Source organism: Nymphalis io, chromosome 1 (assembly GCF_905147045.1).
Source record: "Nymphalis io chromosome 1, ilAglIoxx1.1, whole genome shotgun sequence".
NCBI classification, from domain to species: domain Eukaryota; kingdom Metazoa; phylum Arthropoda; class Insecta; order Lepidoptera; family Nymphalidae; genus Nymphalis; species Nymphalis io.
The window spans coordinates 10,805,752-10,817,916 of record NC_065888.1 but is presented as its reverse complement, the minus strand read 5'-3'; positions in this window follow the sequence as shown (position 1 = coordinate 10,817,916).

The window sequence follows — 12,165 nt, the reverse complement described above, 5'->3', positions numbered from 1 at the left end:
GAATTAATATAATCTCTGCCATATATTTACAGAAATAAAGTTTTGTATAAAATTTAGATTAAAGTAGAGCACTACCACATCGCTTGGCTTTGAGGTGTTTATTGTGAAGTTTTGTATAATCTATCAAAATATAAAGTATGATTGCAAATAGGCTCTAAGTACTTTTGAATAGTTATTTTAAAAGTCAAATTATGAAGAAAAATTGACAAGCCATAGTCTCTTCCACCAGTTTCCAGCATAACTCATACACACCACCATACAGCATATTCCGTCAATAATATTACATACGTACGTATGTTGTTTATATAAAATTACATTTGAATATAGTATCTGTACCTAATTATAACTTGTGTTTATTAAATTGTCACCAAAATTGTTAATAATGTATTTTATTATTAAGTTCTGGCAGCACTATTTTTTGATGACTGTTTTTTTTCTCAAGCTTATGAACGAGTACAAATAACAAAGTGTTTTTATAATTCAATGATAGCTGATATTTTAATATATTTAAGGCAAAAAAAACCGTTCATTTTTTACCTACATATAATATTAATGCTAGGAACTTGAATATTATTCCCATATGGTTTTTATTTCAATAAAAGAGCTGCGTGATGCGTTCAATCGTTTCTATATAACCCATCGATTACAATGTATCATAATTGGTAGCTGCTCGTTGGGTGGTCCAATTGACGTCTCTATACGCTGTCCTGGCCTGAACACGCATCTAAATGTCCTTATAATTCACTACATCTGCCACTTTGCTAACTAGGGTAACCATGTTTCTTGACAATTATAGACATAGACGCTAATATTATAATAAGTACTTTCGTTAATAACAAACAACAAGTAAAATTTGTCAGTTCATAAACAAAATTAAATAATTTCACGATGAAAATCTTCACTTTTCTGTCTGAGACTCGTGGTGGTTGAGGCCAAGGTCCAAAATATCACAAACTCGCGCTATTCTATTTTACTTTCTAAAATGACCCAAACTAAATAATTAAGAACATGGCTGCCATGGCTTATGATAGGTCTAGTTTTATCTCATAACTAGCTGTGCTTCGCCATTTGACCTAAGTTATTGTGGATTATACATATATTTGTCATAGATATTTCCGTATCGATTGAACTTTATGACTATTACTCCGCTCCTTTACGTTGTACTGTGACATTATACAGCAAAGCATCATAAGCATAAACGGATTTTTTAACACAAATATAAATTTTGAATAGGGATGGTAACTCCTGAGATGAAAAGCTTTCCAGCATTATAATGTAGTTATGACGACAATATTTATTATTTAGTTCTTATTTATTTATATAAGAAACTCCATCGGCATATTCACAAGCTTAACAATAAAAAATTACGACAATATTAGGCTAGTACGTTGTGATACACTATTATAGGCATTTACAACAATACAATTGAATGACACTACACTTATAAAACAATTAATGTAATTATAATTCATAAACATTACAGTCAACTGAAATTAAAAAGGTGGAAAGACAGCAAAATAAAATGATTGAGGCTTTGGCCGAGAATGTTACAAATACAAAACATACATATTTTTTATAAAAACTTAACTTAAACATAATTTATGGTCACAATAGGCAACTGTATCCATAATTACTGATATTACCCATCGATGGTGGATGTTCTATTTTTTGCAACAAAACTAATTAGCACTTAAATGCGCGTTGAAAGCTCGCTTAGCCGCTTAAGTTGTCTCTGCGGATTCACTTATGCTTCTACTTTATTATGTCTGCACGATTATGAATAAGGATTACCTACACGTAAGTTTAAATATTTATAAACGATTCATAAATCTTTAATTTATGTTAATTGTTACTAAGGAATGTTTTGCCTTGTCTTTAATACCATATGAATAAATGATGTATTTTGCAATATTAACGCATACGTAATTTCGTGAAATTAGTACCTCATTAGTATTATAAATTTACTGATTTTATTACTGACATATAACACAAAAACCGTGAATGTACAAATGTTTAAAACGCGAATACCCTTGGAAGGTTGTTCGTGAACAAAAAGCCCTTATAAATAAAAACGTAAATAGCCATATGAAGCAATAAATTTGTTTATTGTATAATAAAATAATATAGCGAGTCGTGTTGGGTGGTCCACAGTGCGGCACAAAAAGCGGGCGAGATGGTCGGCAACCCGTTACCGTAGACACGTGACGTCCTCGCTGCGCTACACTACCACCAGTGTTGTTACACTTTGGATGTATTATGAAAAAGTTATAATATATTAATATTAAAATTTGCATAAACCAGTGCATAAAATTTTACATTGAAAGGTCGAAGAATTTTGGCACATTTACATACAAAACGTCATATTGACATTGACAGTGACTTAAATTTAAGTCATTTTAATGGAAATATTCCATTGTTATATCACTATTCTTAAAACATATTGTTGTCGATAATATCAACTTTCACACACCGGAAGCGCCACACAGTTGGCCAAATTCATTTGATCTATGACAAAATGTTTGTCAGCGTGTAAATTTTTTATTTCAGAAAAAAATATAGGATAAATGCTGACAACTCGAAGTTTTTTGAAGTAGAGGTCTGTAACTTTAATAATATTGAGATTGAGCACGTTTACTGCAGTTTCCCTAATGCATGTTTTAAGTTGATGGTGTCTGCATCAAGTGGTTACACTTGATTTGAGCCGACACTTCCAAACTCAGTTATCCTCTTCAATAAAACAGAAACTAATTCGCAATTAACTTTTGAATGTTGCATCAAATTTTTATTTTTATTTGCCGAAAATTAATATATTTTATCGAAAACATTTTTAGGAAATTCATATTTCGAATGAAAATTTCTGCTAAACGCGCAATAGTGGTGGGATTAGATTCTCATTTGTCAAATAAGAACTTTACCAAGTAATGAGACGTATACAGCAGTAACAGCCTGTAAATGTCCCACTGCTGGGCTAAGGCCTCCTCTCCCTTTTGAGGAGAAGGTTTGGAGCTTATTCCACCACGCTGCTCCAATGCTGGTTGGTGGAGACGTATACGGGCTCTTATTATTACATTCAAATTAATTTTGTAATAAAACACTGTGAGACGTTAAAATAATATTGTCTTATTAAGAGTAAGTACACGCGCTTCTAGTGAATTCTTTTTTCAAGCATTGCCTACCTTATGAGCAATACAAAAATGTATTAAGTAAAAACTTTACTTCGAAAAAGATAACATTAATCTTTTGATAAATATAATTCTAAGAAATATGATGGTATTTGTTTGAACCGTCCGTCAGAAGCGCCAGCTATGCGAATACCTCTTATTAATGCTGGCGCCGGCATCCAACTGTCCCAATATCGCATATCTTAATAACATGATAAACAAAAACAGGACGAAATAATTAGTGCATATACAAATAAACCTTTATGTAACTTATGTCCTTCGTAAAAAGGCTTAATTCGGTTGGCTTGTTTTGCTTTGAAACATTACCATGAGAGCGGCGTATCTACGAGAGGTGGTCACTCATTTGTCAAGAAACGAAAAGCTATTCCAGAAAAAAATATATAAATATCGGTCTCAATCAGGCAACAGGATGTTCCCACCAAAATTATTTGTAGCGACGATTGAGATATTAATTATATGTCTGTTAAAACATTTTTTATTTTAACAATTTCGAATACTTTAATCTCTTGCTATATTAATCACGAATGACTTCATTCAGCCTTTCTGAGAACAATAATGTGTTCTTTAGCTCTCAAAAAGTAAATAAAAATTAGCAAACTATACATAAATTCATAATAGTATATATATGGTTACAATTTTTTTAATATATTATTATTTATATTTTAAGCCAGTAACACCCAAAAGATTGAGCTTGAACTTGTACGCTACATATTAAACATGTTAAATAATTGTTACGGTGGCTGGACGTGTACCTAAGTATCTAAGTTAGTTAATTATTATATATATTTTTCTTTTTTTGTCGCGGGTATATGCGTAAAATATTCAGCCATGTTTTCAAGTTTTCAAAATGTTTATTGTTCTAAAAAATTGCCATTGACTCGGAAGTAAAAAATTCAATTGAAAAAATATTTTATCTGCATTGTAAAAGGTATAATGTACCTTCTTTACATATTTGATAATTAATTAAGATTCCCAGTAAATATGATTCCAAAAATATATGAACGTTAATAAATTTTCGAAAAAAAAATCGTTACCTTCGTCTTATACCTAATTATGGACCGTATATAATATTATCTAGGTATAGTTTTAGAAACTTTAATAATAGAGTATTTGTAAGAGGTGACTTAATGATAATTCTAATTTTACATCATGCTATCCTAATACGTTAGCGTGAATCCGTGACGTAATTTCGAGAATTATTATATTCGCAGAGTCATTTTGCGTTGGCGCCTGAGACAACGTTGGCGAAATTCGGCAGCGCTATGCGCACGCGCCGCTTCGCCAGGTGTTATGCACTTTTCGTTAAACGCTTTTTTTTAAATATATTTAAATCTCTAAAAATTAAATGATATACGATTACCATTAGTGATCGAAAAAATTAAAATCGAGATTATTTATTTTTCTTGAAAATATAACAAAAAACTAAGTATTATGACAATTCCTTGATTGCAGTTCTTAACGAAGCATTTTTATTTATTATGGCACTTAAACAAGAATAATGTACCCTCGTGGAAATATGTCACACAACACTGTCTTCTTGACCTTTTGCACGTCCATAAATAACCAACTCTATATGGTTATCTACCTCCAAGTGCTTGCCACAGTTATAAGTGCAGTTCTGAGATAACGAAAATGTAATTGGGCTTACTGCTCTATAACGGTTTTCTAGTATAATATGGAACGTAATGTAATATAATGTATCGTAAATATTGCATGAAATTTGTTTTAAAATTAAAATTATTACTTTTAATCCAAACACCATTATAAAGAAAAGTAATTCTCGTGAAGGTACCCAATAAATATTCGTTTGGTTATGCAATATGGAAGTGATTCATATACGCAGCACACAAGTGCATACTTATCAGACAAATCAGATTTCAATTGGAGGGCCATATGGCCGTAGTGGCGTACGTCAATCAGAGCATATCGATGTCCAGCGCCGGTAGCGGTTTGGCAGAAGAGCGATAGTGAGTGCGGGCCGCGGCTCGGCGCCCCTGCCACGTGGGTGGGCGCCGCGTGTGGCCGCGCGCTGGGTGGCCCATCGCGCTCATGCACACACACACGCCGCACCAACACATGCCACGCGCAAATAAACACAATAATCAACTAACGATACTTTACTCCGTCACCGGATAGAGTAATCGCTCGGGGATGTTATTGCAGCAATTGCGTCGAGTGACACGCTCAGCGCCTGCGTTCAACTTTTCTTCCGTGCCAATTGCATCCTTTAAAACATCTACCGATTTCTTAGATAGCAGAGAATCCATACAGTACGCACGTGAAATTTCCGTGTCAACAACTGCAAATTGATTTAATATTCGAATCGAGTCTAGTTTTAATCTAGGTTGCCTAAACTAATATGGTCAGTGAGAGCTGACAATACCACATCCTTCTACGAATCGATTGCTAAATAATATTAAAACGAAAAGTAATATATACAAGAAGAATTATAATACATACTTTTTAGAACTTGTACATTTTATTCACATAATTTATTAAAAAAAAAAATTAGAAGAAGGCAGAAGTTACAATAAGTAGGTATAAGAAAATTCTTTATTATAAGTTTGCCTAAATAATTTCTTCTTTTCAGCCATACATTGTTTTACTTCCTTTTCAAGTAGCAAAATATATGTTCGTGTACTCAATATTCTCCATGATATATGATCATTGAAATAAAACTATAAATCAAGAGGGCTACACAATATTTAATGAATATTAAATAATTTAAAAACGATGTAAAATATTATAGATCAATCATAAAACTGGTATAAAAACATTTACTCATCATGTATATATTCACCGTCACTTTGTGATTGTGAAGGAAAACATCGTGAGGAAACCTGCATGTGTCTTCCACCATTATATATTATAAGCTCCAAACAAAAAAAGGAAGGGGAGGCCCGGCAGTGGGACAATCACAGGCAGTTACTGTATATATTTTAATCAGTATTGTGATTCATAATTAAGAACTAAACAAAATGTAGTACAACTTTGTTTTATTCACCTTTTTGTATTTGTATAATACTAATATATATTTTTAAACAATCTCTATCCGCTTTGAGAGCAGTTATTATATAGGCTTGAAAATGACACTGCATTATCGATAAACAATAAAATTGCATATGCAAATAGGCGTATGTCTTGAGTATTGAGTTTTAGAATCATAATCGTTTCAATATCAAGTACTAATAATGTCCTCCGGACCAATTTCGGCCACGGCGGTCAATCTCAAGACAGATTAGCCAACTGCGCAGGACATATTATAATGCACAAGTGGCAAACATAGGTGCTCTCTCTCTATTTCCTAACTCTCATAATCCGACAGGACAGCAATCTGACACGACCGGAAAGAGTTCAGGCGCAGGACCAAAGGCTTTACGCGCTTTACGAGGCACGAGAGTGTACATGCTTTCAACTTCCAGACTCCGGGCTGCTACTGAGAATTTTCGACAGAAAAACCCAGTAACTTTTTATAAGCCCGATCTGGGATTTGAGCCCAGGACCTCGAGGTCTGTGGCCTCATATCCCCACCACAAGACCAACGAGGCAGTTTTAAGTACTACCATTCTTGTAAATGGTATCGGATGTGACTGTTTCCTTTGATGCTATTATATAAATGGTTAAGTCTGGTGGTTATGTACTCTGTAACTTTATTTTTGATCGACTGATGTTTTTTGTTTTAATCGAACTTTAAGCTAGCTAGGCACTTTTTAATTTTTATATTACAGTATTAACGTCATTTTAATATTGTTTTTTTTTTTTTGAGTTTGTATTTTAGAGATTTTATTCAGTTAAAAAATCCAAATTACTTACTAGAACAAACATGTAACAAATGTGTAGCAAACAATTTTACATAAAAATGGTCTCTTAACTTTTTACTTATTTATAAAAGACTTATTAAAAAATATTAAAAAAACATAATATTTTGTTTTATTTTTTAACATAACTAAAATAAATTTGATAAATGTATTTGGACGCCTCAATCTGAGTTGTAGCAAAAATTCAATCATATTTTTATTTTTTTCATTATTCAATTTCAATATATAAATTGGTCGTTTGACTGAATTATAAAGTTGACGTTCATCATTCATTCTATCGTCACATAAACGTCAGTAAGATATTTTCGTTTCAATTAACTGTTAATTTTTTATTACCATTCCTTAAAATATCATGTATGCATTACCAGTGAATCAATCAAAGAATATCAATGAGTTTGTAATTGTATAAAACAAAGAATTCCCGCTAAAAAAAAAAATTAAATCCACCAACTCACATCCTGCTATTACAAATGTAAGCTTCGTGCTTTGGACGGCTTCGAATATTTCGTCAAGGTATATGGCATGACATTTTAAGGTAGCATTGTAAATTGTGATTTGCTTACAATAACAGAAAACAAAGTAGCGAGCATCAGGTAACGATATTAATAACACTTATTGTACACACTTTTCTTTATAAAAGTTTACAGCCAAAACACAAGGCGAAATAAATTTTTATTTATTTAATTTTTTTAATTTATTTTATTAGATACATAGACTGACAATAGGACCACCTCTTGGTAAGTGGTCATCATTTGTGCTTAATATACTGGCATTAGATGTTTATGACTCCTTATGTGAATAATGGTCGCCTTACATGCTTTATGTTATATGGTTTATTAACCTAAAAAAAATTGTAGCATATGTTTTATGTATGCAGTAATTATAATATAAACAGTTTTTTAGTAGTAAATAATAAAAACTATAAAAAAAAATATATTTTTTATAGTAATTTAAATAAAATGCAATAAATAAACCTAAAAATAAGATAAATATAATTTGTCTACTTAATATTATATTCAAATAAATAAAACTAGTGTTGAAAATTCATCATTTCATTTTATAATTGATTACGGAAACTGTTTTTTAATTTCTACGGCACCCCATTCGAGTAAGATTAGTTTCATTGCCCCAATTGTATAATAAATACTAAAAATTTGTTAGAGAATTTCATCGATCAAGTTGTTGTATTATTAATTATCACGTATACATATAAATTCAATGTTGCTATTTGTCAAAAAAGAAAACTATTACGAAATAACCGCTAAGTAACAGTTGTTGTTTTTAAATTTTGTTTAGTGCGAATACACACACACGACAATATAATATATACATTCAAATGCAAACAATAGCCAGTTGCGACATTTTAAAGGAATTTTAAACGGATTAATTTCATCGCATTCTTAATACACATTACGAACATTTACGAATATTTAATGAGTCATTATGGTCAATTAAAATGCCATAGACAAATCAACGTCAGTAATGTAATGATAGACCACCTGCAATAGAGTTACAAAACTAATAATTCAAAGCTCAAAAAACAAGCGCTCATAAAAACAATTAGGTTTGGCCGCTTTACCATAAAAGAGAGTAACACGACCAATTTCAGAGCAATTAAGGATTCTAATGGCAGGAAAGTAACGTACGTGAGCGGCCATTACCAAGGGTGGTATCACCATAATATTTATTCTATGATCTTGGAACTAATAGTTATTTAACAAATAAAATTGAAGTTAATGTGTTTTTTTAATAACAATTCGTGGAAACATTATTTTCTAAATCGTACTTTCTTTTGTACTTAAACTTTTAATAAATAAAATTTAAATTGTATTGATTTAAAATAGAAAATTAATTTTGTTTTATTTAATGAATTATTTTTGTTTTTAATTTTAACTAAATAATAGTCAATTTATTTTAAGACTATATTTTTATGATTTTATATTATATTATGTCTAATTATATATTACGTTAAGTAAATTGTATTTCAACACACTCACACAGACACACATACAAGTCGCATGCACAAATAAATAGACTGCATAGCAACAGTTATGTAATGATTTACATATAATAAGAATAATAATTGGCAGGAAGTCTCAAGAGACGTCTTCTATAAAATTTAAAACAAATATCTACTATAACAGAATACGCATCAACTTTATGCTCGCAGTAAACCAATAAAAATGTCAGACTTCATAAGGAATGTTAAACTTTCAAATTAGTCTTATAAAAACATAAAATCTTTACAGGTATAGTCATAATGCAACATATATCTTTATGTATTGTGACAATTTTATGACGCCGCCAGTAGCAGTATGTTTAATGAACAAGTTTACCTATTATCTGAGGTATGCAAAGAAATTTATTCTGAAAAAACAACAATCTTACATCAATAAGGCGTGCAAAATAAAAACAAAATTTTAGAAACCACGATAAACGAAATTTGGTTTTTATACTTTCATATACATATTTATTTATAATACATATACACGGTTCCAAAAATTGTGTGTTCTTTGACTTTGAACGCAAACGGAACATAGAATAGTATTTACTTACTGATTAATTTATATATGTATAAAGAAGCAGTTTTATTCAAAACTGTATTATTATTTTAAATGACAATATGTGTATTTTAAGTAATGCTTATATGTAACAAAGTAATGTAAGTGTGACATTACGTTTTATTTATACTGACTGTTCTTGCAGTCTATAGATTTGTCTATTTAATAAAAAATAATGTTATTAAGTGAAAACAGCTATTATGCATACTTGTATTCATGAATTTCACTTAATAATTAATATAAAAGGCTTTTTTAACCGAACAGTTTAGCCGTAATAATATTGAATGCGTATTATTGTCATAGTCATAACTCAATAATACGAAGGTACGTATATATTTCTGCACGATTAATACTTGTTAAATCCATCTATATATCTATTCATGGTTCCTATAAGTTAATGAATAATTTATTTTATCAAATTACATATGTATAAAATATATAATAACTAGTTCGCTCTATTAACATAACTACAAAGTAACATAGAAGATATGCGTCGTTTGATTATTATTCTTATCTTTACTTTTAAAGCTCATTACCATTTATTGGACATATGAAAGAACTGCGATGTGTAAATGATCGTTAAACGTCATTAATGACAAAGTTATCGTTTGTTTACTAATAAAAATTTGTGTTCGTTATAAAGAATTTCGTATAACATATGTTTATTTGTACTAAAGTACAATATAATTCATACAATGTTTTAAAAAAATATATTATAAATTTTTATTATATAATATACTGCTATAATACGATTATTTTTAGGTAAATTTATTAATTTTGGATTGTCCTTATTTTTATTAAAACTATGAAGTTATCATTATGTTATAAAGAACTTCAGCGAACAGCTTCATTAAAGTCTACGTGGGTGGTCGGTGTCATTTAGTAGTTGTATCATAATCAATTTTTACGGCTAACTCTACACAAGAGAACCCCAACCGTCGCAATATTGCAAGTAAATCGGTGTTTCGATACGCATACACTGATATTTTTTCTCTAAGCTATTCTTGATTTAATTTTATTCGTGCTTAACATAAAAATAATAATATAACTGCAGTGTAAATTATTATTACTATAACATTAATAAACTATAAAAAAACTTAAGTATAATAACAAATAAATACGTACCATCAAATTGACGTCACGTCTTAAACGTAGAATAGAATGCTTGTTGCTTTATCTAACTTATAAACGGTTTTCAATAATATGTTGCAAAATTTTATCTTTTTATTGATATTCGATGAAGAAAATGATAAATATTATTAAAATGGAATGCGAATAAGACCACCCACATCGGCCGACTCTAGCGGTTTAGTTATGGCAAAGTTTTGCAAACAATGCAAGCTCTGGTGTGGGATGACTCAATTAGTAGGATTCAGGAGATAATAGGATACACAATGGGCCGTAAATAGCTCCAGACGCCACTAGAGTCTTAGACATATGTCTATGCTGAAAGGTTTATTCACAATTTGTTTTCTTTGATGGGTCTCTTGTTAAATTTATGAAAGATAACCACAATCTTTTTTATTACATTTGACATTTAAAATTTTGGTATAATTTTCGATTTAATATTGACAAAAGCAGTCTATATCAACTAGATAATAAAATATAATACAAAACAAACAAAAGTCAGTTACTATTTCTTGTTTCACAGTAAAAAGTAATCATTGCGTTATAAAATTAAGAGTAAACAGAATAATCAATCATTAACGCTTAAATGACATCAAAAAACTGAAAGTTCTTTAATATTGCTACAGGATGTCTTCGGTTCCCAGATAATTTTGGTGTTTTTTTCTGTTTTCGTCAAGGTGGTATTCGGCGACTGAACAAACTTAGCCTCGAGCGCAACATCGATAATTCACTCTTCAATCTGTACAGACATCGGCTGCGTTTCCATTTTTCTTGTAATAAAAAAATATTTCTGTAAAATAAAATGCAATTTAATTGTTGTATAATATTTCGTCAAATTAGGTTTTTTCGAACCGAAAATAGTGATGATTCTTTTTCAATTTGAACATTTTTATTTAGCATATCTTTGTTTATTTGGCACAATAAACAACTTTAACCTTCCTTTTTCACAAGAATTGATAAAAATAAACATAAAAAACTAACGAAAATAAATTTGTCTTCTTAAATGCAATAAAACTGCGAAAAATTTATATGCTGTACGCAATATGCTTACGTTGATTTGCAACGATGAACACAGGTTATTGTCATAAGTCAATAATTACGTAGAATAAGTGTATAAAATAAAACGTTTTTATTTTTCATATTTTTGGTTTAGATAAAAGTAATGGAAACAAACAATAGATGACAGATATCCGTTACGGTGCTGACCGTGCTTCCTGATTCAATATCATGGAGCCTCGTGGATAATCTTCGTGCGATTGTTTACATTATTCCGTCCCGGTATTTCTTTCCTATAAAAACCATTCCCAGGACTAATTTAAATTTTTAAGAAAACACTAGTACTTTTTTTAGGCCGTACAAATAGGACATTTTCATGTTTTAGCATTTTCTATTAAAACCTGATTCGTTCTCATACAATTATTGTAATATTATTTGTATATTGTATTATTATTGGTATCGTAAAACAAATAAAAAATT